Source organism: Calidris pugnax, unplaced genomic scaffold (genome assembly GCF_001431845.1).
Source record: "Calidris pugnax isolate Ruff unplaced genomic scaffold, ASM143184v1 scaffold125, whole genome shotgun sequence".
In the NCBI taxonomy this organism is placed as follows: Eukaryota; Metazoa; Chordata; class Aves; order Charadriiformes; family Scolopacidae; genus Calidris; species Calidris pugnax.
In genome coordinates, this window is record NW_015090906.1 from 2406448 (window position 1) to 2431870 (window position 25423).

At 38.9% G+C, this 25423-nt stretch overlaps 1 long non-coding RNA gene across 1 annotated transcript in view; it reads right to left on the bottom strand.

Moving 5' to 3' along the window:
• Window positions 1-1863: 1863 nt before the first annotated feature.
• The window catches only part of LOC106892126, a 38354-nt gene continuing 14794 nt past the window's right edge, over window positions 1864-25423 (bottom strand). The window contains exon 2 of the long non-coding RNA XR_001412820.1: window positions 1864-2467. This is a non-coding gene — a long non-coding RNA (uncharacterized LOC106892126). The remainder of the gene's footprint in view (window positions 2468-25423) is intronic.

Genomic DNA, 25423 nt, shown 5'->3' on the forward strand with positions numbered 1-25423 from the left:
AGCCTCTCTGCTAAGTGTTCAGTGTAAGAAACATGAAAAATTGTCTCAATACAAGTCACATATGAGAGAGATTGAAATTCTGTCTGCTGGGAAGCTCATCAGAAGTACTAAGTGAAATAATTTGATTCTCTAGGTGTATGTCCGAGTACTTGCAGTTTCCTTTAAGCCCTTCTGTTGCGTTACATCTAAGATATCTGTGTTTCCATACTTTTGTCACATTAGATAGGTATGAAAGCACATTATGGATACTTTATTTTTAAAGATGCTGCATGTTTATCTATTCTAAAATGAATACAATAATTTGTAGATCAAAACTCCTAACACCATTTCAATGGCTGGGGTCCAGGTTTGTACTCAGAGAACAAACCTTCAGATCTAAGTGATAATAAATTATTTTCTAACAAGCACCACCCTGTTTTAAATATTAAAGTACATTACACACAGTGACAAAGCCCTCCAAACTACAATGCTTCATCATGCAAGAGCATCTCACTTTCTGCTTACCACTTCCACTTGTACTGTTAGTTTTCCAACTGTTCAAACAGAAACTCTGTTTTGGTAACAGCTTGTTGAGAGAACTCTGTGTTTTCCCAGTATGTACTTGAAGAAGATTAATGAGTCTTACTAACATGCCAAGTCAATCTGTTCCCTTCTGTCAATCAACTCCAGTAGAACAAGTATGTCTGTCTCACTAGCTATATTTTCATGCAGATACACTGCAAAAGTTTAATTAAAACACTAACCACAACTGATCATGAAATACATTCCAGAACACAATTTAAGAAATAATTGGATAGGTATTAGGTAAGCCCTTTTATGAAGAATTTTTCCTTCAAGGGGTCAGGGAGGACAAAGGAAAGGATAAACAATATGAACAATTTGACAGAATAATTCTTATGATTGAATTTTGATTTTCGTTGTGACTTTGTTCGCCTTATTTTTAAAAATGATACCTACTTGCAACATCCTACTTGCCTATTGCCCAAGAATAAATAATTTACATTTAAAAGGCAGTACAGTATCACTCTTACCTTGCTTGATAGGGGGGTGAGGAGAGGAAATGTTGTAAATAGGGAAAGCAGATGACAATTTTTGTGAGACTGACTTTTCATGTCAGCAAGCAATAAGGTATCAGCCTATTCTATTGTATCCATTTTTAAAGAGATAAATTAAGAAACAAGATGGGGATTTCTCATTCCCTTGAATTTTGTGGCATTCCAGTGCGTGCAATACACTGCCATCACTGGTGCAAGTGGAAAGTTGTGGGGTAGTATAGTGTTACCTACCCTACATTGCTTACATCCTGAAAGACTGTAGGCTTCAGGTTTCAAACAGTTAAATTTGCCATATTACAATTTAACTGTGAGTGAACCAGAGCACCAATGAATTAGCCAACGCAGTCAGAGCTGACACTGCAGAGGGAGCAGTCCTTTGAGAAGGCAGTAATAGGAGTCAGGGGAATATCCAAGGAGAAGTCACTCATGTTAGGGGAAAAAATGAAGGACTGGAGCAGAAGCAAAGAGAAAAAATATGAAAGTTCATTTGCGGAAGACTGAGTACCAGCCACAGAGGACAAGAACCTGAAAGCCTGAAAACAATATCTACTTTCATTACTTAAGTTTTGCAGTGATTGTGATTTACAGTGATTGATCAAAATATACAAATAGAAAACACACATCACATAAGAAGTAATAATACTTAAAGATATATATGTATATGTCTTGAATAGATTGTTAACAACTGTAATTCCTCTTGTTCACTGAAGTAAGGCTGTTTCTAATCTGTTTCTTAGTTAGCAAGGAGGTCCAATAGGAAAATTCAGTAGGACCCAGAAAAGGAGAGTTAAGACACTGCAGACAAATCCAACAGCTGAAACACATTTATTTTTTCATAAACAGTAAGTGTTAGTCAATTGGACTAATAAGAGAACATTAAGAACAAGGGTTGATTATGCTTGCAGAGGTATTACATCACTGAGGGAATAATAACAGCAGTCACATGGTCTATTTCAGAGATGGTACATGTGGTCCCTACCCATCATGGTAAGTGAAAGAGGAACCAGACTATCCCAGCTTTTCTAGTCATTGAAGGTGTAGCCTGAAATATTGAAAAAAGTTTCAGTGGACAAAATTTCTTCTGGGTCATGGGGCTTTGTCCCTTACCCCACCAGGTGCTGGTAGCAGCTCTGGCACTGTCCAGCACTTAAAACGAGACATCCCTTAAGAGTTGCTTTTCTGGCTCTTTTTTTTGTCCCATGTTCATAGGCCAAGAGTTTCTGGTACATCCCATCTTGTTCTCAGCTGACTTTATGTCAGTCCTCACAGTCCTTCTGGACCCAAACTCAGTCCTCTAGTTGTCTTGCAGTTTCTGTCATATCATCTGCTCTTGGTGCAGTTCAACAGGTAGAATTAGTTTCGAAATTGCATAGTGAAAGCATCCTGGATCAATGTCTCTCCTTTATATATGTCTGTGAGAAAAAGAGAAAAAAACCCAACTATGTTATTTCTTTGCATGATCAGGAAGACAGAAGATAATAAACCACATAAATATCCAGGCATGTACTACCGAGACCTCTACCCAGAGGTCAAATTTTGTAACTTTGCATCTGGAGCCCAAACCTGATTGTGTTACCTTGGAGATCATACAAAGAACAAATCATCAGAAAACTACAAGTAAAGAGAGTCTTGTAGAAATAGACAAAAGCCTTTTACATTTTTATAATCTACAGGTTATGCTCTTGGGGATGGAGCAAAGAATGGTGGAGTGAAATGGGATGAGCTCCTACTAGACCTCATTCTCTATAAGGCTTGGGAATGTCAGCAGAAGATGGAATTCGGTGGGCTGGGTGAGGTACATGAGTGGAGTCCAGACAGAAGGGTGAGAAAATGGGGTGAGAAAGAGGTGCTGCTGCTATATGTCACTGAATAACGATCTGATTCTACAGCTAATTGACCTCATGGTCTTTTGGAGCCTAGGTTTCCGTCTTTTAGGATCTCTGGAGGGCAGAACTGGGTGGCCCATGATCTGATTCTGCAGCTAATTGACCTCATGGTCTTTTGGAACCTAGGTTTCCATCTTTTCGGATCTCTGGAGGGCAGAACTGGGTGGCCCAGCTCAGACATATGTTTGGTGTTGGGAGAGGGAGAGACAGGAGGACACTCCAGGCTGGGGTCATCTGGTCAGGTGAGAGATGACCAGACCAGTGTTTCCATGTGCAAACACTGAAGCAGCAATAACATTTTTGATCATGACAAAACTGCTTGCTTTGAGAATTTCCTTCTGGCTGTGTTTACGTGTCTATGCTGTCTGATTAAAGGGAGTTTCTCTTTATATGCAGCTAGAGGTTCAGAGCAAGTTGGGGAGGGTATCAGTTCCTGAAGTCATGGTGGGAAGTTTCAAGACAAAATGCTGACATGTTGTTGTTGTTGCAGCTGTCATGCCTAGAGTGCCACATACATCATCTGGTCCCTTGGCAGGATCCATGTGCCCCCCGCTCACATGCCCCCTCTCCATGTCCCCTCCACCATAAATGTACTCACCAGCGGCCAGCTCTTGGGCTGTGGAAGGGGCTGTGCCTGGAGAGATCTGGGAAGATCATTTCTTGGACGATGCCACCAGGTCTGAGTTTGAAAGTGGTCTGAGCCTGAGTTGTGGCGAGGACCCCTTGCCAAGGTGGCCCTAGGACTTCTGTTGGACACTCAGCTCTGTGCTGCTGACAACAGTCTGTGAACACTTGAGCTACCATCCATGTATCTTGTAAAGATCATCTTAAAAAGGAAAAGTGCATCTCACAGCCCTAATTGGCTCAGTCCTTCTTCTGAGGGAATATCTTTTTTTACCTTTTGTTTTCTCAACCGAGCACTGCTCAACTGACACAAGCTTCTCAGCCTGGCTTCCCACAGTAGTGTTTCATTTTTCAGAGAGTTTTTCCATAGGTCTTTGACAGAAACCTACACCATGGTTCCATCTAAGGGCCAGCGTCGGTCCTTCCCCATGAGTTGATGTAGCAATAACAGTGGGTGAAGGGTTCCTTCATAATTACGGTTCCTTTGTAGAAGCCTGATAAAACTTGATATTTCTTGGGATGAGGGGACTGACAGGGCAAGAGAATTCATGACAATGCTGTTACATCTATGGGACATGTAGAGGCAGAACTTGAGCATAATGATCCCACCATGAAGAACTTTTCTTCCCAATTTCCTACATAACCCACTGTGGGCTCAAGCTGGAAAGCAAGAAACTGGGCAGTCTGGACTGTAGTGCAGATTTAAACCTAAATGTGTATGATGGCATAGATGTGATCTATGTTACTTGAGAGCATGTGTCCACGGGGAACAAGAAAGGGTTGTCTCCTCTGTTGGTTCCATTCGTCAGGGATGCAGAGCAGAAGGCTGCCATAGAAAACCTTAGAAGAAGCTGCCGAGTCCACAACACGGACATAACTGAATCCAGCAAGGGAGCAGATTCTGTCTTCAAAGATTCCCAGGACTAAGTGGACTCAAAGAGCTCTCGTCTCCAAGGTTATATTTTGTTTTGTTTCCTTTAGTATAAGCAGCCAAAAATGCTCCTGTTGAGTATACAGTGACATTTCAAGATTTTGTTAAGTAGGTCTAAGTATGCATTTCTTCACTGAAATTTCAAGTAGGATATCCTGTGAGAAGCCTTAGGAAGGGTTGGGTTGTTTTTTTTAAATATTTTTAATGCTTTAAACTGGGGCTTTCACTGGCAAACACAGGAAATGAAAGGTTTTTATTCATTAGAATGCCTGAGACAAAGAGCATTAGAAATACCACATACATTAATAAAAAGTTGATAATTTAATTGTAGTATTGAATAACTGCAGAAGCCCAGCACATGCCTACATAAACTGCCTGTTTGCGTTGCGCAGCGTGGTTAGGATATGTCTAGGTGTCTGGTATGCAAGCTTAATGTATGAACTGCTCTTTAAATTGCTGATTATATCCTTAGGCAGGTTTTAGTGAATTAATAGGACTTGTTGGCTGGTAAAAAATAATCATGAATCCTACTTTGCACAGTACTGTCTAACATAAATATTTGCCTTAAAGGTAGTAAGTTTTAAATGAGTGAGTTAATACACATAAAATATAAAGTATAACATGAACAAAATTAGAAAATCTAATTTAGCTATGAAACACTTCTCAGAAAATTAACCCTCATTTATGCTTACACTATTTAACAAGGAGAGGCCAGATATTTCTCAGCCATACAACAGGTCATAACAGAAGAAATATCATCTCATCCCAACAACTGGTTCTCATTCTTCTTGAAAGATACTTTATTTATGATCAAGTGATACCTTAATTTATCAGAATGACACATTTAAACAAGGCACAAAACTCTGCCATAGAAGTTAATGAAGACTGAGTGCTCAGGGGATTTTTAACAATTCAGGTTTCTTTAAGGAGGAGAGTGAGGATGTGATTAATTCTGGCTTTTTCTTCTCTTGTAACAGATCAAGTATATGAAAGTGACCCAGAGTTACCTGTTTTACTTCAAAAAAAAAAAAAAAGGCCGAAAACCCCCAGATATATTCTCTATTAGCCTTACTGCATGATAAACAAGAAAAAAGAATTCAGATGTGGCAGGTGCAAACTTACTGCTGCTTTTCTGTGAAATTTAAAGACAAGACTTTAGGAAAGGCCATTCAATATATGTCTGCTGGACCTAATAAGACCAATTTTAATGCTGGAACTAGCTTTGCATGTCGGCAATGTAACAAATCTGATACCTTCTTATAACACTCCAGAGTTTCCAGCACTTGGACTTTAAAAGATATCATCAAAATGTTTCATGAAGTGTAACTTGCACAACTCTACTTCCTTAATAATTAAAGATACCTCTCAGACTCAGTGCACATGCTCCAGCCGGAATGATGCCACTCAGAAATAAATTGCGTGTCTGTTTAAGATTCTTCCCCAGCAGTATTAGAATCTGTCCAGTAAAATGATACAAACCAAATTTGCCATAGTGCTAATTTACATTGCCATTAATGAGAACACAAGTTTTAAATCACAGACATAGAAGTACTATTGTGCATCCAGCTTATTTCAGCTCCACTCAGGGTGATAAGGCATTCTCTAGACAATTGTAATTATGAGTAATTTGTAAAAGTAATAAGAACTGCTTTTTATTACAGGCAATAAAAATCAATTCTTCATTCAATTATCTTTCCTGGCTATGATATGATAGCTGCCCTGAGTGAGTGTAACAGGAAAAAAAATGAGTAAGTTCTAAGGACAAGAACTATTAAAGAAAAATACAACAGCACTTAAAAAAAAAAAAAAGCTACAAAAATTTTATCTCCATTTCAGCACCTTGTCATAAAGATGTGGTAATAAAAACCTGGTACTATTGCTGTCATCCTTCTTTTTCTTTAAGACACAAACTTCACATATATTCACGTAAAATTAAGCACAAGACCAACTTAATTGATTCAGTATGATAATTAATGTGGTTAAAGTAAAGCACAAATGTGAATCTTTGTAGAATCAGGGTGATGGTGAAGAATAACATTTTGCATGTGATTAGCTTCCATGCAATAAGACTTGTTGAACTCCAAGTTAAATATTAACTCCAATTTTAACAAGAATTAGACCTTAAAATAACAGATACTTTCTATTTAATAAAACATGCTTTTTATGCTTCAAGGGAAGGTGGAAGGTGTGTGTTTGTTTTGAATAGAGGCAGATTTGGAGTGAGATTTTGGACAAACAAGAAAGTGTCTGAGGCCAAGTCCCTGCTTTTTATTTCGATTTTTCTTTTTAATTTCAAACTTTTCTATTCAATTAGAGGAGACTGGGAACAAAATCAAACAAGTGAACCTGTCTAATGGGCCCATTTAATAAAAATGTTTTGCGTATTTTGAATTTTTTCATATATTTTTGTTTCCAGGGGAACTGGAACTGAGAAACAAGGGTGTCAAATTTCATTTTGGAGTTGGGACCTGATTTTTACTTGTTATCTTAGCCTTCTAGCCAACCTGAGGGAAGGATGGGTAAATAAATTCAGGGGCATAAAGATATTCAAGCACACAAGTGTGATTAGGTGACTTGCTATGGTAGTACTCACTTTCTCATATGCCAGAGATGTGATACTTTCATGGAAGTGATAAATTGAGCCCCCACTGCAGAAGGGATTTGAGGATGGGCCACTTTAACCCACTACCTTTGATCTCCCCTCGTGGTATATTTGATCGAATTTTGATTTAGAACAATAAAAACAAACCTCACTGAGTCTGCACAAAGTGAACCACCCTATAAAGGCTGTTTAATGAGCAAACTATTCAAAGATTAGATGAATCTAAAAGGTTATTGGATCGTGAATTTTTTTGACCTCTATAGAATAACGCATCCTTACTAAGACAGCAACGGATGTCAGCTGAAGTCAGCAGCCATTTGTGGAGCATTTTATTAAAAAAATCCATATAAAATATATCCTCTGGATCATGTTCTTTTCTTCAGCCTTTCTCAAATCTTCATCTGCTTACTTGTATATCTCCTTTTTCTTTTATATTGTATGTATTTTAGAAATTCACCATCTTCTCTTGAGTTCTGTGTGTCAATTACTTAGAAGGGATAAAAAGACCAGTGAGAAATTTTCTGATTAATATTTATCATAAAAGTTTTCAGATCCTCCTCTGAAAAGAGCTATGTTAATTGGAAACTTGTACCTATAGCAACAGAAACAGAGCTACATGATTCATAGGCAGAAGTCACAGATTTCTTATTTGTCAAAGTTAGTTGACGGGAGAGGCAAGAGGATAAATCTTTTCATATTCAGCTGAGGGTTTCAAGGTACCTTACAAGGTACCACCTGAGAAATACAGTTCTTCCACCATTCTGCTTCTACGTGAACCAATACTGTTGAATAAGGCTTCATCCTTGCCAGTTAATAACACACTACAATGAGCTGACAGCTTATCAATATGTTGGTAGCTGTGAGACATCTTCTTTTAGAAAAATCATATAGCATTTATGTTCATTAAAACAATTCGCCAAATCCATAATATACTGTCTCTCACATATATGTAGATGGTATATATTAGGGATTGATTCATTTTAGTGATAACTATTCTGCTTTTCTAAGAGATACCCATTTCTTCTTATTCTAAAAGACTTATGTTATTTTAGTCCAGAGTGATATCAATTAACTTTTAAAAGTTTGTCTTGGTTTTCTGCAAGACTAATATAAATATGTGTAAATCAGTTACATTTAGGAAGAATTTTACTGTCTTGGGAAAGCAGATGCCCAACAACCTCTGGTTTACCATAGGTAATTTTTTATCTGTCAATTAAACCCAAACTACCTTTTCCATGCTACTTCTATCCAAGGAGTAAAGCGGGTCTTTTCCAAAAAGCTACACATCATCTGTGTGAAGAACAGCATCACCTCTTCCCCCTTGTTCACCTTTTATTCCTTTAAGTCAGGGTACTCTGCTGATGTGTGGTGACCCAGGGATGCACAGTCAGGTGACATTATGTATACCCAGAGCACTGTCCCTGCTGCTGTGGTCAGACCTTGCTGTGCTCAGCATAATCCATCTGAAGAAGCTCTATTTCCATGAATCCTTGAGCAGCTTTTAGTGTTGCACTCCCTTGGCTTTCCTGAGGGTGTAGGAATTGAGTCTAGCTCTCGAATGGACGCCCTTGGCTTTCCTGAGAGTGTAGGAATTGAGTCTAGCTCTCGAATGGATTCAAATGGATTGCTCTTTGGCAAAGCTTCATGGAAGTAGTTTAAAGAGCAACATTTTTATAGCAATTACTCTCTCTCCCTCCTTATGACAGAAAAGGGAATGAAACTACTAGGCCTACATAAACAGACATGAAGAAGCAGTAAAGAGAGGTCACTAGTCAGTAGACTCAAAAACCTTAAAAGCAAACCCTCTGTTTGGCTTGAACAGCGTGGCTTTCCAGGGTAAAATGCTGCCCCTTGCATGACATTGATTCAAACAACTGTAGATATCTATAACACAGGCATCTAACATGAACAAGGAGTCTAGACTCTCAGTTTATCAAAGGAGGAAAGAGATGTTTCACAGAAAAAATTAATATCATCCTTCAGCAGATACCTAAAATAGACCATACCCTAAAAATGCCTGATTTTCTCTGTTGACTATAGAGGTGACCCTCTTGTGACTAGCAGGAATGGAGACCTCTACATTGAAATTTGGATGAGATGAACCTTACTGGGGGTGCTTGTGTTTCTTAGTAAGTTCAGACACCTGGTGATTTAAATCCAAACTTTGTTTGGTTTTATGATGTTTTGTCATTCATGATCTAAAAGATAAATGTAAAAAGGAAAGCACATCTGTTTTTAACATTCCCTGCCTTAGCAGAGGTTTTAATTCTTGCCTTTTCTTTAAAGCTGCATGTGGTATGTCTTGAAATGTCTTCCTTGATTGAAATCAGAAAACATTCTTGCTGTCAAGGATTCTGCTTTATCTGTGATAACTCATGTATTAGTTCCAACTGTAAAAATAACGTGAGGGTTGGCTTAAAATATTTCACAAGACCTTCCTCTAAGTCCTTCAGAAGTCTTCTACGTTATCTTCTCTGCTATGACTACTACACCCTTCATTTTGCTATGCACAATCTCTCCTTTCTTCCTCACTACTTCCTGACTATTGCATTTTGCAAATCTATTTCTAATTGCCAGATTCTTTACATTTTTTCTCTAGATCACAACTTATACTGCCAATTGGTTGACCTTATTCTGTCTTGCTTGATATCCAGGGGACATTTTAGAAAACTTCTTTCCAAAATTAAATCACCAAGTGCATTAGAAGTTTTTGATCCTTCTTCTGGGCTCTCCGTCATTCTGCATGCCCTACAAATTCTTAAGTTACAATTTCCAGCAAAGCCTTTTCTTGGGAACAGCTTCTCAAGGTGCCTTTAGAGGAACATCCAATTCACAAGTAAAGAAGGTGCTCTTAGGAAGAAAAAAGAAAAAGGTAATTCTGCGCTGAACTGGAGTACAAATTTACTACCCACATCAATAGATGCAACTTGGCTCCCTTTAATCCTTTGGAAAATTCTGATTTTAATCAGGCAAGGTTGGAATAAAACACCCACAAAACATCAACATGAAATACTTAATCATTTAGAAAAGAACGTCAGGGACAAATGCTGTAGTGAATAAACTATTTTTCAGAGTATGATGTGCTCAGCTCTCGTGTCAACAAGAGGTTGTGCTCTCCTGTCTTCAGCAGCTAGTCTGAAGAGGACTGACATAACCTAACCCCAAAAGCTTTCTAATGCAAATTTGCTGTCAAAAAATTGGGTGCTCATTATACTGGCAAGATCCAGTTTTAATATTGGCAGGTGTAATGCAATCTTTCCCTGCATGATGGTTCCTCGGTCCTGAGCTACACCATCCTTGTTATTCCACTCCTGAAACTCTCTTAAGTAGAGAACTTAAGCATTTGCATAAATTCCCTGAGGATTTAGGAAGAAAATGTTCCAAGGCCCTCCGGGGCTAAATGTGTATGGTGAAGTATATGAATAAATCTGTCAGTTTTGAATCATTAGGAACGAATGGCTCTAGGGTTGATTTTAAATGGGTGCCAGTATATCTCAGAGTTTTGCTAGAGACAGAGGATGGGCAGGATAAGCTTATATTATTCTTCTTGTTTGGATAGGGTTAATGGGAGTGTTACCAGGGATTGTGTGGGAGTTAATTGTATTAACAAGGAAAGATAGAGAGCCAAGCAACGTCTGCTGAATGTCATAGCCATTTTTTCCTATTTTATTGCAAGCAGTCTAGGTGGCATAAATCAGTACTGCCTCTGTTTGAATTTACAAAATGACTTGCAACTGTCTCATAGTATTTATATTTTCCCTATGAATTAAAGAGAAATCATATAGATGAATAGGAGGCAGTGCTTTAAAGCACTGAGTTTAGGCATATATTATCTCAAATGTATACGTGCTAGCCATGTTAATGGGAATATGGACTACTGGTAGAAGTCACAGGAAAGTAAATCACTTACCTTGTCTTAGAAGACTGAGCTTTCAGGTTGAATTGTATAGACTATGGTCAAAATACCTTTCAGTCCCTAAGGTAAGGAATTGTATTGTCAGTATTAGTTTTGAATGTGATGTGCCTCGCTCTCCCAAAGATTCTGTGTGTGATCTTATGCACATTTAGGTGAACAGCTCAAAAAAGTCCACAAGGTCCTTTATTGAAACACCTAAGATTTGATTGGTTGATGTGCTAAGGACTTTGATCTACACACTATTTGACCTGGAGTTAGAGTGAAAACCATTTCTGAAAGTCAAAGTTGCTTGACTGCTGTTGGGTTCGCAAACCAGAGGTAACAAAAAGGCCTTGATATTTGCTAACTTTGCTGCCCAAAAAAGCTTAAACCAACAGAGCCAAACACAGAAATAGAATTACAGCTTGAACTGGAAAGCAAAAGCTATAACTTGGGGCAAGGACAAATTCTTTATCTTCTGTGAATTATGTTGACACAGAAGAAGACCGGTGACACACACTTGCTGCACCTTGCCTTCAAAGTCTGTATCTTAGACTCAGTATATTGGAACAATGATACTGAAAAACTCATTCATGAGGCTAGCCAGCTTGTCATCTACAGGACACCCCAGAAAGACTGGCATGCCCCTGTGTTGTGTAAGTAAGTGAAGAAGTCCCCAGTGCAACTAGTAATCCAGAGGATTACATAGGATTGTGAAGCTGCATTCTCTAATGGTGGGCTCATTTGGATATGATATCAAATAAATATATATTTTAAAAAACCAAACCCAAATCCTGATCTCAAGGAACAAGGGAGAGCACGTAGCTTGTCTGCAAAGCACTGTGTCACTAGTCTTTTGCATAAACAAATGATATCAGAGGTCATGTTCAAGCATAACCAAGCATAATCCCTGCTGTGCAGTAAAATGGTCAGTTTTTCTAGTAGGCTGCAGGGAACATTCACTGGCAGTTCACAAGCAGCAGGTTCAGATTTACCTACCACGAGTCAGACTCGTGGGCACAAGCCACCTTGGCTTCTAAGACTACTCATACTGCTGCACATGATTAGCTGTTACAGTGACGTGAACATTAAAACTGCTTCGAGGCGCTAATCTAGAACAGGCTTTTTGCCTTTTGACATTTGTTCAGCAAGAAAAGGTGCAATTTCTTGCTAACTACACAGCTTTCTTATTATTGCCACACTGAAGACTATTTTCTTTAGAGAAACCTCTAGAGGCAGTAATCTAGTTTTGAACTATTGCCATCAACTCTCTTAACAGCAGACTGGGATATTTTTGTTGTTTTAAATATATGAAAAGTGAGCAAAAGCCATAGGTGCAGAAAAACTGACAACAATTTAGAGGTGACTGCGGTAACATTAAGTACATTGAGCTTCTCCAATCTGGACTTTTCCTGAGGAACACAAATAGACACAGCTCTAACAAGAAATTTTGACATTTTTTCAGAGATACTCTGTAATCTGTTTATGAGATCTCTCATTTTTAATAGAGATAATTTAACATAAACTAATATTTTAATATAAATAAAGAATCTGCAAGTTTCTATAGCTACTTTTTTTTTGCTATACCATTAGATGGAGATTTCTCTTTTGACTGCTAGACTGTTAATTGTGTTCTGACATTTTGGTCTCATCTGTTTTTTCAAAGAGTTTGTTGCAGCTGTGAATTTTCTGGCAAAGCAGGGTTCTGTGGAAAAATGCCAATTCTTCTTAAATATGGTGCTCTGAGAAAATATCTCCTTTTTCTTTTTTCTTTTTTCTTTTTTTTTTTTTTTTTCCTTGAAATTGTACTAATGCAGGTTTCTGTCAGAAATGAGCTTGGCCTCCTGCCAGATTATCTGATAGAAGCCCAGATCTTCTGTGGCGTTGAGAAACCTCAGTGCATCAACTGCCTTCAAAGAAAAGATGTTTTGGTATCCTCAGCTTCAGCACAGTCCAGGCACGTGGGCTGCTTTAGGAACCTGGAATCTAGAGCAGCTCAAGGTTTTAAAAGGTTCTGCACTTCCCAGGAAAAGCCAGAAGTCTGGCAACTGAGAAATGCCCCGACAAACAGCCTAAGAACTGAGTGGGACAGGGGATATGAAGAAAGAAGGTAGTCAACAATGAAAGAGGTTTAGAGAATTTGTCTGAGCTGGACAAGACAGACCTCACAACCTTGTCACATCTGGAGCTAGAAAGCCCTAAAGTTTCCCCAGTCTTTTATTTATTGCTACAACAAAGGGTAGCTTTCAGCTTTTTTTGAGTCCTGGAAATACCAAGGTGAGCTTCAAGCTCCACAGCCCTGGGGCATCTCAGTCTCACAAAATCCCTCAGATTCTCCATAGCGTTGTGCTCAGGAGGCCAGGGCACACTTATTTCTGTTCCATTGTTTGATTTTAGGCACATATGTATAGGACTTTAGTTTTTAAAGATATTTCTCCTTAAAAAAAAAAAAAAAAAACAAAAAAAAAAGAAAAAGGGAAATGGAAAAATAAGCCAGCCGCTGGTGACTGATTAATTTCTTTTTTGACACACTATTTTCCTAATGTTTTATTGGAATAGAATAACGTTTACATGGACATGTAATCCAGGAACATAGGCTTTTAATAATCAAACTGCTAACTTAAGTGTCATAGCAGTATTTGGGTGATTAATGAAAGGTGTTTACACAGCCAGTTATTCTGTTTCATTTCAGCAACTGTGCAAAACTCCTTACAGAGAGTATGACATGTTGCTCCCTTTATAGAGCAGTCTCCATATGTTCATTAAGGTGGAAAAAAACAAGGAAGCTAAATGCAGGTGTCAGCTGAAACCTGCAGAGGATCGCTGCTTCATTGGATTGTGCTTTCTTCTTTGATTTGCAATTAACATATTTCTGGACTTCAGACATATTTCATTTACTGTCCCTGGGGAATCAGCATTTCGTTTATGTGGTTTCATTCTTTCTTCCTTTTTTTTTTGGTTTTAAATTTTTACTGACACAAAGATAGATATCTGAGGGCAGCAAAGTATTCTGCATTCTGCTGCCAAGGGATGGCATATTAGGATATTTGCTTCTCTCCCTATTTTTTTTTTTTTTTTTTTTAAGCACACAGTTATCTTTATGCCAAGGACCTTGAAGTCTCTTGGGAAGACCATCTTAAATGAGGAATCAAAACATTTCAGGTTTCTCATCACAACTGCGAATTGGAAAATAAGCACTTGCACACCACATTGACTCACCTAACTGAGGGACTCTGTTCATCCTGCATTTAATGACAAAACGTAGCATGTTGTTGTATTTGTACCGTAACTGAGAAGTTGCATTGCATGGCACTGAACTACTGTAACCCAAAAGAATCCAGTAAGGCAAAGTTTAAGAAAATCCTCTGAGCGCAGCTCCTCCCTCTTCCCTCCTGCCTTCTGTTACCTCCTTCCTCTCTCTTGATCACCTCTGCTGTGTCACTACAAATGAATGAGCCATGTCAATGCAATGGGGACCCTGCCTTGACTAGCAAGGTTAGAAACCAGAGCAAACCAGCTTAAAACCTTCTTCTGTAGTAGTCTTCAGTTTCTTATTTCATGAGAGTGAGTGGTGAGACTAGCTGATGCATGGACAGAATTGCCACAGGTCGTTATTTCTCTCCTCAAGCTGGCCAGAAATTTGCATGAGAGAGGCAGTTTGCACATTGGCAAGCCTTGTGGTGGGATTTGAAAGGAGGTAGTTGTCATGCTTAGCATTTCCATGTTGAAAAGCAGGGAAAGTTAGTCATCTAAAATCCTGGGGAGAGGCGGGAAGATAGTTTTCCAGCTTAACATTAACAGAAGTCAACGTGTTAACCAAACGACCATGGAAATAGAGAGACATGGATGTCCCATGGGTGAGTGAAGACATTTTTTCAGGATTCACTGTTATCTCACAGACTTCCTTCATCCTATACTGTTTATGCTTGCGGAAATGTCAGTACATCCTTGTAGATGCATGCATCATTCATTTCTTGAATGTGATAATATCAGCAAGCCTCATTTCTGTGTACTTCACATGGTTTCCTTCTGAAGCTCCCTGTCTCAGATTTTTAATATCAGCTTCATCTATAATTACTGAACTGTATTACATGCTCTCTTGTACATGTATGTGTCCTTTCATTCTTTTGCCTCTTTTCTGACTTAATTGGGGTTATGGTATGACCAAGGAAAGGAATCATAGGAATTGTCCTACTGTTCTCACTCTCAAGCCGTGTCATTATCCAGTATAGTCCTTAGAAGCTTCATAAAATCATTCTAGAAACTGAAACTTCGTGGGGAATGCTACCCCTTCTTGAAACACTGTGGTCTTATCCTAACCCCTTGTAACTGCAAGTTGATTTATGAGCTGAAACTTCTGAAGTGCAAAATTTACCTTGACCTTTACCTGTTATTTCCAAGGAAGTTAAGTAGATCAATACATTTAAGCAGAGTAAAACTTAAAAACTTTTTGTTTAAATACAGAAATCTGTCCTGTTTCAGAATGCTTGCAAGTTTGATAGCTCTGCTGAGCTAGAGATGTTAGAATAATTCAGTATTCCTATATGGTGCCTGATTTGTGCTTATACAGGGTAAGATTTTGCAGAAGGTTCATGCTGTAAAAAAATGCTCTGGCTGCCATGACATGGGCATATTAATATGGGAATACTCAGTATTGCAGCTGCTTTTTGCAATCATAGTTTTGCATCTGATATATAATGCCCTCCTCAAGAAAATGATTAGGCAGTAGTTTAGGTAAGGGACCTGCATGTTAAACAGCTGAGGTTGCATTGAGCTATTGTGTCTGCGGAGAGTTGCTTGCTCATAAAATCAGCTCATGCACTGAACTTGGGAATTTTTCTTCCTCCAAAAAGAGAGTCCAGCCTGTGAAATAAAAGATATCCAAGTCTGGGTATTTTCCTCTTCTCAGCTTGTCAGCAACAAACTTTGGAAATGATGTTTTTACATATCACAATCACACGTTCAAGAATGAACTTACCTCATTTTCCTCATGAGTACCCTGCAAACCAGGCACTTTGAGGATGACCTGATGGAAATCTCTATATTCTTTATTGCATCTTTAAAGAGTTGCTGTCCCTCTACCTGTTTATGCTTCTTGTCACCTAACATCCCAGTTGAAAACATTTTACTGATCTTGTGCTCAAATCTCTCCATTTTCCTATTTTCTGGCTTGGTAAGGAAGGTGGGAGTGCAAATGGATACCAAAGAAATCTGCAAATTTGTTTTCAGAGTGTCTTTTCTATTAGGCAACACTTGTTGGTCAATGACAGCTGCTGTTACAACAGCTCAAAAAATACAGAACATCTCTGCATAGCAACGTCTTAAACAGATTTCAAAAATGCAATTCACAGGGAACACCTAAGCCTGGGAGCACTCAGCTGTCTGCACTACACTTCCATATACACTTTTCCTCTTTAAAAGCGGTATTTAAACATACGGTGGCCACAGTAATTTATGGAGCAAACTCTGAAAAATTCTAAATCAGGATTAGTGTCTATTAACTCTATTAAGTTTTATTTGGCAGGCGACCAAAGTGTCAACTAAGCTCACATTCCTCTTTATCCAGTAACTAATGCTGGAGAAGGCACATGTACAATATCAAGTGGAAAAAGATGTCCGGGGTAATACTGCAACTATCAGGCCAAATTCTCTGCTGGCATAATTTATAGCATTTCCAAGCCAGATCTTTCAGAATAGCCTGTCTGTCTCAAATTAATTTTTCGTATTCACTTTTTAATAAGCAACTTTCCAAGCAATGAGGGTTTTTTAGCTGCATGACTCCTATTAAAGTCAATAGGAGTCATGTGGCTAAAACCCTATGTGATGCTTGAATTTATTGGAAATTGGCATCTGGTGCTGAGAGCACTTCTATTGTTTGGTCTTCCTGCCCAATCATCGCTTTCTGCCTGGTCATGTAGCCCCTTACACTCTAACTTGCTGGAATCTCCACGCCTAACCTTTCTATTCCTTCCCCAATATGCTTTCACACTAAAAATAAAAGAGCCTCCTCTGTAGAATCATTATTGCCTCATGCTCTTTTGTTTGGATTTTCTGTATGCGGCCACTTTGTTCAGCCTCAGCTGTTCCTGAACTTTGCTGTTGACTGCAGTGAATCATTGCATTGTTCATGCAATCAGTTACATTTGCACAATACTTTAGGATCTGGTTAGATGAAAGGTGCTGTGCAAACAAAAGCTTGGATCCTTCCCATTTTATTCTGAAATGTTAGGGGTTAAAATGCTGTCAAGTGGGTCTGATGTCATTGCTTCACTAAAAATGAGCTTCTGGCAAGTGTTATCAATTATTACTTGATAATTTCTTGCTCCCCAAAATCATGTTTTTCCACTGAAGGGCAACGTTTCAATTGATATGAGGGATGCGCATGTTAACTCCAGACACGTTTTGGCCAGTGTGGATATGGGCTGCAAAAACCAACCCTAAGAACATTGCCGTAGGATTTACTTGTCAATATCTGAAAACATTGTGTATTTTGTTAAAAACACTAAACGCCTTTTTGTTTGGTTCTCAACACAGCATTGTTCATGCAATCAGTTACATTTGCACAATACTTTAGGATTTGGTTAGATGAAAGGTGCTCTGCAAACAAAAGCTTGGCTCCTTCCCATTTTATTCTGAAATGCTAGGGGTTAAAATACTGTCAAGTGGGTCTGATGTCATTGCTTCACTAAAAATGAGCTTATGGCAAGTGTTATCAATTATTACTTGATAATTTCTTGCTCCCCAAAATCATGTTTTTCCACTGAAGGGCAACGTTTCAATTGATATGAGGGATGTGCATGTTAACTCCAGACACGTTTTGGCCAGTGTGGATATGGGCTGCAAAAACCAACCCTAAGAACATTGCCGTAGGATTTACTTGTCAATATCTGAAAACATTGTGTATTTTGTTAAAAACACTAAACGCCTTTTTGTTTGGTTCTCAACACATTTTATGTTGATGTGCATTTGGACGATTTGCTAATTTGTATATGTACCTGAAGGGTGGCATCTTTAAAACAATGACAAAAAATTCTAATTATTATTTCCTGTAAAAGTTAGGGCACTGGCCCACATTACATCTGGGATGCTACTGAAAAAAGTGCTTCCTCCAGGGCTTACTGGAGTGGTTTTCAACTGAATGGAAAAAGAGATATCTTCACAGATGAAGATTTATTCTTCTCCCAAAGGTGGCTGTGAACGTCTCAGTATGAAAAAAGGGTTTTATTAAATGGCAGTGTACTAGAGTTTACATATAGTTTTAAGAACACTATATAGGAAAGTTATTAATGATTGAGTCTGAGGACTGTACAGCTCGGTAATAAAGGATAGAGACTGTCCAGTATCCTGAAGAGAAAACACAATTCAGATTCCTTCAGGCACTATATGTTTTTAAAAAATAATCTCAGGACTGAAAATCAAATCTATCAGGCAACACAAGTCAAGCGACTTGGGACTGTGCCAGCCAGCCTATTTTGAAGTATAGCTAAAGTAGACTGAAGATTATCTTCAAGGAAGATCTTGAAGAGCAAGAGAGCACTGAATGAATAGAAAACTGTTTCTGGGACAGTTGCTGAAAGCCTCATATATGATGAAAATCATCATACTTTGACATGAATGTGCTATGCAAAAAAGCAGTGTTTCCATGCAAGACAATTTTGCATGTATTCAGTCTACCAGAAAGATGTTTTACCTGAAACATTTTTTAATTTTTTTTTTTAACTTTTTGTTAAGTGTTCATTTAAAGATGCCAGAACTTCAGAAGCTTTATTTGCCTACAAGAAGTGCAGAGGTTGTGGTGCAAATGTCAGTCCTTGAACATCACTCCTTGCCCTCGTTCTTTGGGGCTGTGCTTATAGATAAAAGGAGTCTTATTTCTTATGCTTCTTTTCTCCCCCACTCTTGCACCCCTTACAACCAGAATAATGCAAGTTAGTGGCAACTGCCGTGACGGTTTTTCAGGGTTTACCTGGAAAAAAAATGGATTAATGTTCTTAGTACATTTTACTTGTAAGACTACTGCTGCCCAAGTTAAATTGCAAGTGTGTTTCCATTTGACAGGGTTCAGGATGACCTTTGCTCATTTTCCACAGGATTTTCTGTGGAACATTTACCATAGCCATGTTTATCAAAGTAGTTTTTTCCGATTTTCCACTTTTTTAGGAGTCCAGTGTTTGGCCTGAGAAGTACTTTGTTACTAAACAAAAGATGCCAGAAACTATCGAAGATAAAATGTAAGACGGGCACACAAAACAAAAGTGCTAATAGTAATATTAGCATTTTGGAAAGAGTAAGTGGATCATAGCTTTGCTTTGAAGAAAAACAACAGAGACTTTTCATTAAAAAATAGTCTATCCGGAGTAAATCTGACCTGAGCTAAATTTGAGCTGCCCTGGAGAAAGCAAAAAACTGTGTCACACTACGGAACATCCAAACTAAGCACTCCCCCAGCTAAAAGATTTAGCACAGAGAGTCAGTTTTAAACTAAAGAAGACCAGCACTTTAATCTTTTTGCTTGATTTTCCTTTCAAACACAGTCATCCATTTAGCTCCCTGCTGTCCTCATGAAGAATTTCCTTACGATGAAATCAGGGTTCGGAGATTTATTATGCAACGAGCAGAGCAGGTTCAAGCTGATAAAGGCTTCCTGGGTGAGTGAAGGATGCTTAATGCCAGGAAAGATACTCTTTTAATGTGAGGTTCTTGACCATTTATTACATAAAAATGTTAATCTGATAGTGTTTTTAATCTGCTTGTTATCGGCGGTGGCTGCTCGGTGTTAAAGACGAGATAAAAAGGGAGAGCTGAAGAAGCAGATTTGGGGAGCACTCGCTCAGTTAACTCGCCGGATACAGCACACACCTGCTTCCCATTTATCTGCTCTGGAGGAGTGAGGAGGAGAGAGGGCTTAGGGCCGCGATAATGCAGCCCTGGTTGGGCATCGGTGTGCCGGCACCGAAGGGACGCTGCGCGCGAGATAAGCCGCGATGAAAGACCGGGACAGTCATTTCCCAGGAAACTCTGCAGAGAGGAGGATTTGCTTCACATGCCATTTCTGAGGGGTTCTCCAAATATAAAACACTTAATCCCTTCTCCCCAATTCCACCTTACCCCTCCCGCCTCACAAACTGCAGGAGTAATGAAGACAAACATCCGGCGGGTTTCCACTCGTGGGCTTTGTCCCCAATAACTTGTCCCTAAGCTAGTCCTCCCCGTGAAATATTGACAGGCAAGACACGTTGTGACTAGTCCTGCCTTTGTGCCTGCAGAACCAATTGCTGGTGTAAAATACAGAGTGGCCAGCAAACTGGGCTGAAGTCTGTTCATGGGCTCAGGACTTATTAGTTATGGTGGCCCGGAGGACAAGCGCAGTAATCACATAAGCTTTATTTTCTAAAAAAACTGCAAGATAAAGGTTATCTCTCTCTGCAAAACAAAAATGCAATCTTTTTCTTGAGGGACTGGGCTCAGTAGTAAAGTTTTTTAGGTGTTTTTTTGAGTTGACACAAACATTTGCAATCAGTGGAGTAGCTGGACAGGAAAGTCATTTCAGAAAATATGGGGGATTAAAATCATCTACCTTAGGATAAAACCTGACCAGTCCAAGCTTTTGATGCCTAGGGAGACATGAACTCATTTCCTGTGCTGAAACTGCCATATTTTCCACAACCTTGAAGAGTACCATAGCAACCAGCCACACTTTTATTTTGAGGTGACTCGTTTTTACCAAAATGAGATATTTGCAGTAAAATCTCTGTGAAAAGCAATTAAAAAAAAAAAAGAAAAGACTTCTTTGTCAATGCAGTGTTTCTTAATGCAAACTCACACTGTTGAGATATTTCCAGAAATCTCACAGGCTGAAGGTAGGTTCAGGCAGCAGCTGGTCTGAGTGGGTACAGCCTGTGTGGGCATATGTACACTGACTTTATTGTAACTTATGGAGAAACCATGGACACACAACTTATAGCACAGAACATCTGAAGCTCTACATTTCCCCAAAGAGCAAAAGCAATGTTAGCAGAAGAGCTGCAAGGTTCCCCAAAGTGTCTGGGCAATACTTTGGTGCAAAGATGGTTTAAATGAGGGTTTTTTCTTGAATTCTGGGATCTGGGAGCACCTTGCTCACACCACCAGCCAGATCAGCCTTCATAGATGCTGGTTTTAGATTGAGAAGTTCAATCTAAGTTCTAAGCAGCTGAGTACTCGTGTCTAGATATTATGTGGTCACTGCTAAGCTGAGTTCAAGTTGAAATGAAGACCTAAATCCCTGTAATATTCATTTTATGCTGGGAAAAAAACTCAAAAATCTACCATAGTAAAAACTGTCACAGTCAGAGAACTGATGTCAATGATGATTGCAAAACAAACTGAAAAGCATTAAATAATGAACTCCCATAGATGACCTCAACTCTGCCTACATTCATTCTCCAGGCAATCATTTCAGTAAACAGTGTCTGTACCAGGCATTAAATGAGTTAAAATTACTGGGGCAGCAGGAGAAGTACTTTTTATGGCTGAAGCTTGGGTCCCTCTGAGTTAACGGGGACTGTTAGCAGAGGGATCCCAACTGATCTCTAGTGACAGGACACGGGAAGGAATGAAGAAGAAGAAAAACAGTCACAGGAGCAAAACTCACGGCTTTATACATCAAGTCCAACATCCAAAAGCAAATTGGAAGTCAGTGCGAGCTGCAGAGAATAGGTGTAATGTGCGTTGTTCGCTAGTTCTGCTAAGTAAGCGATCAATATATTTACTCCCTGGGTAGAATACAATTTTGCTGTTGTGACAGTGCTACTTCTACTGCTCTGTGAAGAAAAATGACTCCATGGAGTCTGCGATCCCTATCTGGTCAAAGCCTCCGCTCTTCAAAAAATATTTTTAAAGATAACTGAAAATCATAAAAAACAGACTTACTGAACATTTGCAGTTACACCAAAGCCAAGAAATTCAGACGGAGAATAAAATTCAATGGCTAGTGATTAGCCCAATCTATTTTACCGAGATACTGCCAAGTTATCTGGATGGTTTCAGCAGCATGCAGCACTTCTGTAATCCTTCCATGTAACAGAGTTCCAGGATGAATTAAAGTTTTTTTCTGGTTGTTGTTTCATATGGATTGTTAAAGGAAATTGTTATCTTGACAGTGGTTTGTTGGGTTTTTTTGTTTGTTTGTTTGTTTTCTTTTTTTTTTAGTTTGTTTTTATTTTTGATGTTCCTGCTTATTCAGGTATCTGGCTTTATTTCAATGTCATGAATGCAAATTCACCTACTCATGGTGTTCAGGCTGATCAGCAGACAGCAATCACAAGTTACAGCTCTGTTATGTCTCATTAGCTATGAAGGGAGAGAAGTTAGGAAGGTGGGAACCGCAAATAATGGACAAGGACTTCCAGCTAGAAATGGAAAGAAGTTATGATGATGAGGCATGTTATTGCAAACCTGCAGCTTGGCTAGGAATTTTCTGGATCTCATATAGGATATCACAGGAATTTGAGAGGAAGAGAAGCAGCTAATCTCTTTTCTGGGAAGCTCTTTAAGGACTTGCTAAAATCATGGCAAAACTGACCTAAAGGAGATTAATGAGAAGAGTTTGAAGCAGAAGATTAATGTGGTCTATTCTTATACTTGCTCTCTTCCTCATAAATCTCCCATTATTACACATGCACTAAGCAGCATGTTGCTTCACCTTCTCTGAGGCTCAAGTCCACCAACAGGCTAACATCTCTTTTTCATTTGCTCCCTTGTGCCTCTCAGAGGCCAATATTCTACTGAAATAATCACTATTTCCCTTCAAACTGACATTCTCTTCACCTCTGTCAAGCTCCCCGCACCAAGCCAAGAAGGAAAAAAAAGTCAGACTTACGGAAGTATCCTCTTTGGATCAACTTTTGGTCTGAGCATACAGATATTTAAATACAGTTGTTGAAATCTACTGAAATAGTGCAAAATTAATAAGATAAGATTTTGATTTTTGCTTCTTCATCACAGGTAAGTTTTATACTTAGTTGTCTCCTTTTTCTCTTGGGAGAGCTAGGCAGCCTTTTCTTTCATTCTTGATCTCTTGGTCTAAAGAAGTCAATGAGGTAACATCACAGATGAGGTAACCATCTGCTCAGCTGCCAAAAGGGAATGCACCCAGAAGAGGTAGGCCCAGGTGGACTCATATACACTATGGCTCAACTTCAGGACCAAATGCACAGTAGAGTGGACAATGAGTTATCTAAACACCTCATCGTTATGAACAGCTTGTGTTCCCACAGCGTGCCTGGGAGAAGAAATCTTAGCTGTATTTTGATGTTATACAAAGATGAAGAACCAGCTAGATTAAGTGATTTATTTTGGGTCATTCAGGACATCTCTGGTTGAATCAGAATCAGAGCTTCAGTACCTGGAGCCCTGCTCCAGTTAACAGTCACATCTGCCCAGACTATGCTTTCGCTCTACAGAATAAAAAAAATCAACTCTCCTGAATACACCCTGTTAGGAATGTTGTCCCCTGATTGCAAGAGATTCACAAGCTTCCTACATGCACAGAGGCCAGAAAAAAACCTGTCAAATGCTGTCCTAAATTATGTCTGTGTAAAATTTGTTGGGTACAAAACAATAATAGCAGAAAAGGAGGAAGGAGAAGAGTTTTCTTGAAAGTTTTTTCTTATTATGCAAACATAGAGTCCAAAGATTTTCCAGGGAATTGTTGTGTTAAATAGCCACAGTTGTAAATTGTGAATTCATAAATGAATACAAATGCGTAGCTGTCATAACTGGCAGATGACACTTCCTGAAGGATAAGCTTGTACTCTTCCCCAGCGAAAGCAGCATGCAAGAGTTGCATCTCCTGAGACTTCTAATGTACAAATTCTTTGGCAATTCTTCCTAAGGCGGAACTGTTTTTAATTTAGAAGACGTCAACCTACTTGTACTAGTGGGAGAAATTAATAAGCCAAGGATGCAGGTCGGCTGTACTGTAATACTGAGTAGATATGTCTCCATTAATTGCAGGATTGTCTGTGCTCACTTAAAAGCTGTTCTGTCTCAGAGCTTGATCCTATTGCCGTTTCGCAGATAAAATTCCCTCGAGCTTCTAACACCTTTTCTGCTGCTGACCCCTCAGGGGTGGGTTTGCTTCATGTCTACATGCACCACATGCTGAACCACATATTTCTTCTATCTGTATAGCACGGATATGAAAATAGTTATTCATATGTTCTCTAATACTAAGCCCCATTGCTTTTATCTGTGCTGGACTTTTAGAAAGTGTTATTTTATAGCTGTGGAATTAAAGCAAAGGGAATCTAAATTCTCGTATTCAAATCACCTGCATTGTAAACAGGGCTTTGGATCTAATATTCTTCCTCTAAGGAGCCCCCTACACAGTGCCTTACAAAAACATCAGTTGCACTTCAGGAGCAGCCGAATCTCTCCCCTGACCACATGTAGGGACTTCATACTGCCCCAGAGTCTTGATAAAGGGGATACAGTGAGTCTGTGACAAAAAAAAACGTGCTTAAATCCACATATCATCCCTTAGCCCAGTTCTCTTCTGCCAACTTTCTGATCCTTCTCCACTGCAGCTCACCTAAAGGCCCTAAGCAGGAGATAGGGGACTTTTAATGGAGTTGTCAAAGTCTGTTGTCCTGCCCCAGTGTGGAGGAAAACCCTGGTCTAAAGGACAGATGCAGTGTTTAACTTGCAGATATTCTAGTAGATTTACAATGCGTGCATGTGCATGAGAATAACCAAAGTCCTTTGGTTTTCCCCATCCACCTCTCTTCATGATTATTCCACCTCAGTAAGCAATGTATTACCTTCTGGACTGACTTATTCCCCACATTTAGTAACTCTGTTCACACTATTAAGTGAATGATGCTCTCTAAATACCAGACACATATTATGTACAATTAGACATCCTAAATCTAACATTAGGGTAATATAAACTTGCCAGAATTAATGTTATGCTGTCTATACATAACCTATGAAAATGCTTCTAAATGAAAGCAATTTTCTTTTTTTTTTTTAAAGATACTTTCATTGTTGGCTGAAATTCTGTACAGTTCAGCACACTCCTTGGCAATGGGCATGGGTATTTTTTGCAGTGATTGCTTTTTTTTTCTTAATAGGGAGGAAGTCTTCCCCTGTGTACAAAACAACCGATATTAAATTTTGGATGGTGTTTGTATTTAGGAGCAGAATTAAGAAGGTGCACTAAAGGAAATCCACCAAGAGGTGAATAGTCTCTGCTAGTTAAGTATTCTTAAGAATACTTTAAGCAAGAGGAAAACATGCTATATTAAATTATAACTATAAAACTATTTTAGTATTATATAAGTATTTGTCTTAACTGAGGTTGAATTGAGGTTTCTAGTCAGATTTTGATTTTAGCTAGATTAAATGCAGTCAGAGGAACTACCCCAGATTACAGTCACATCAATAAAA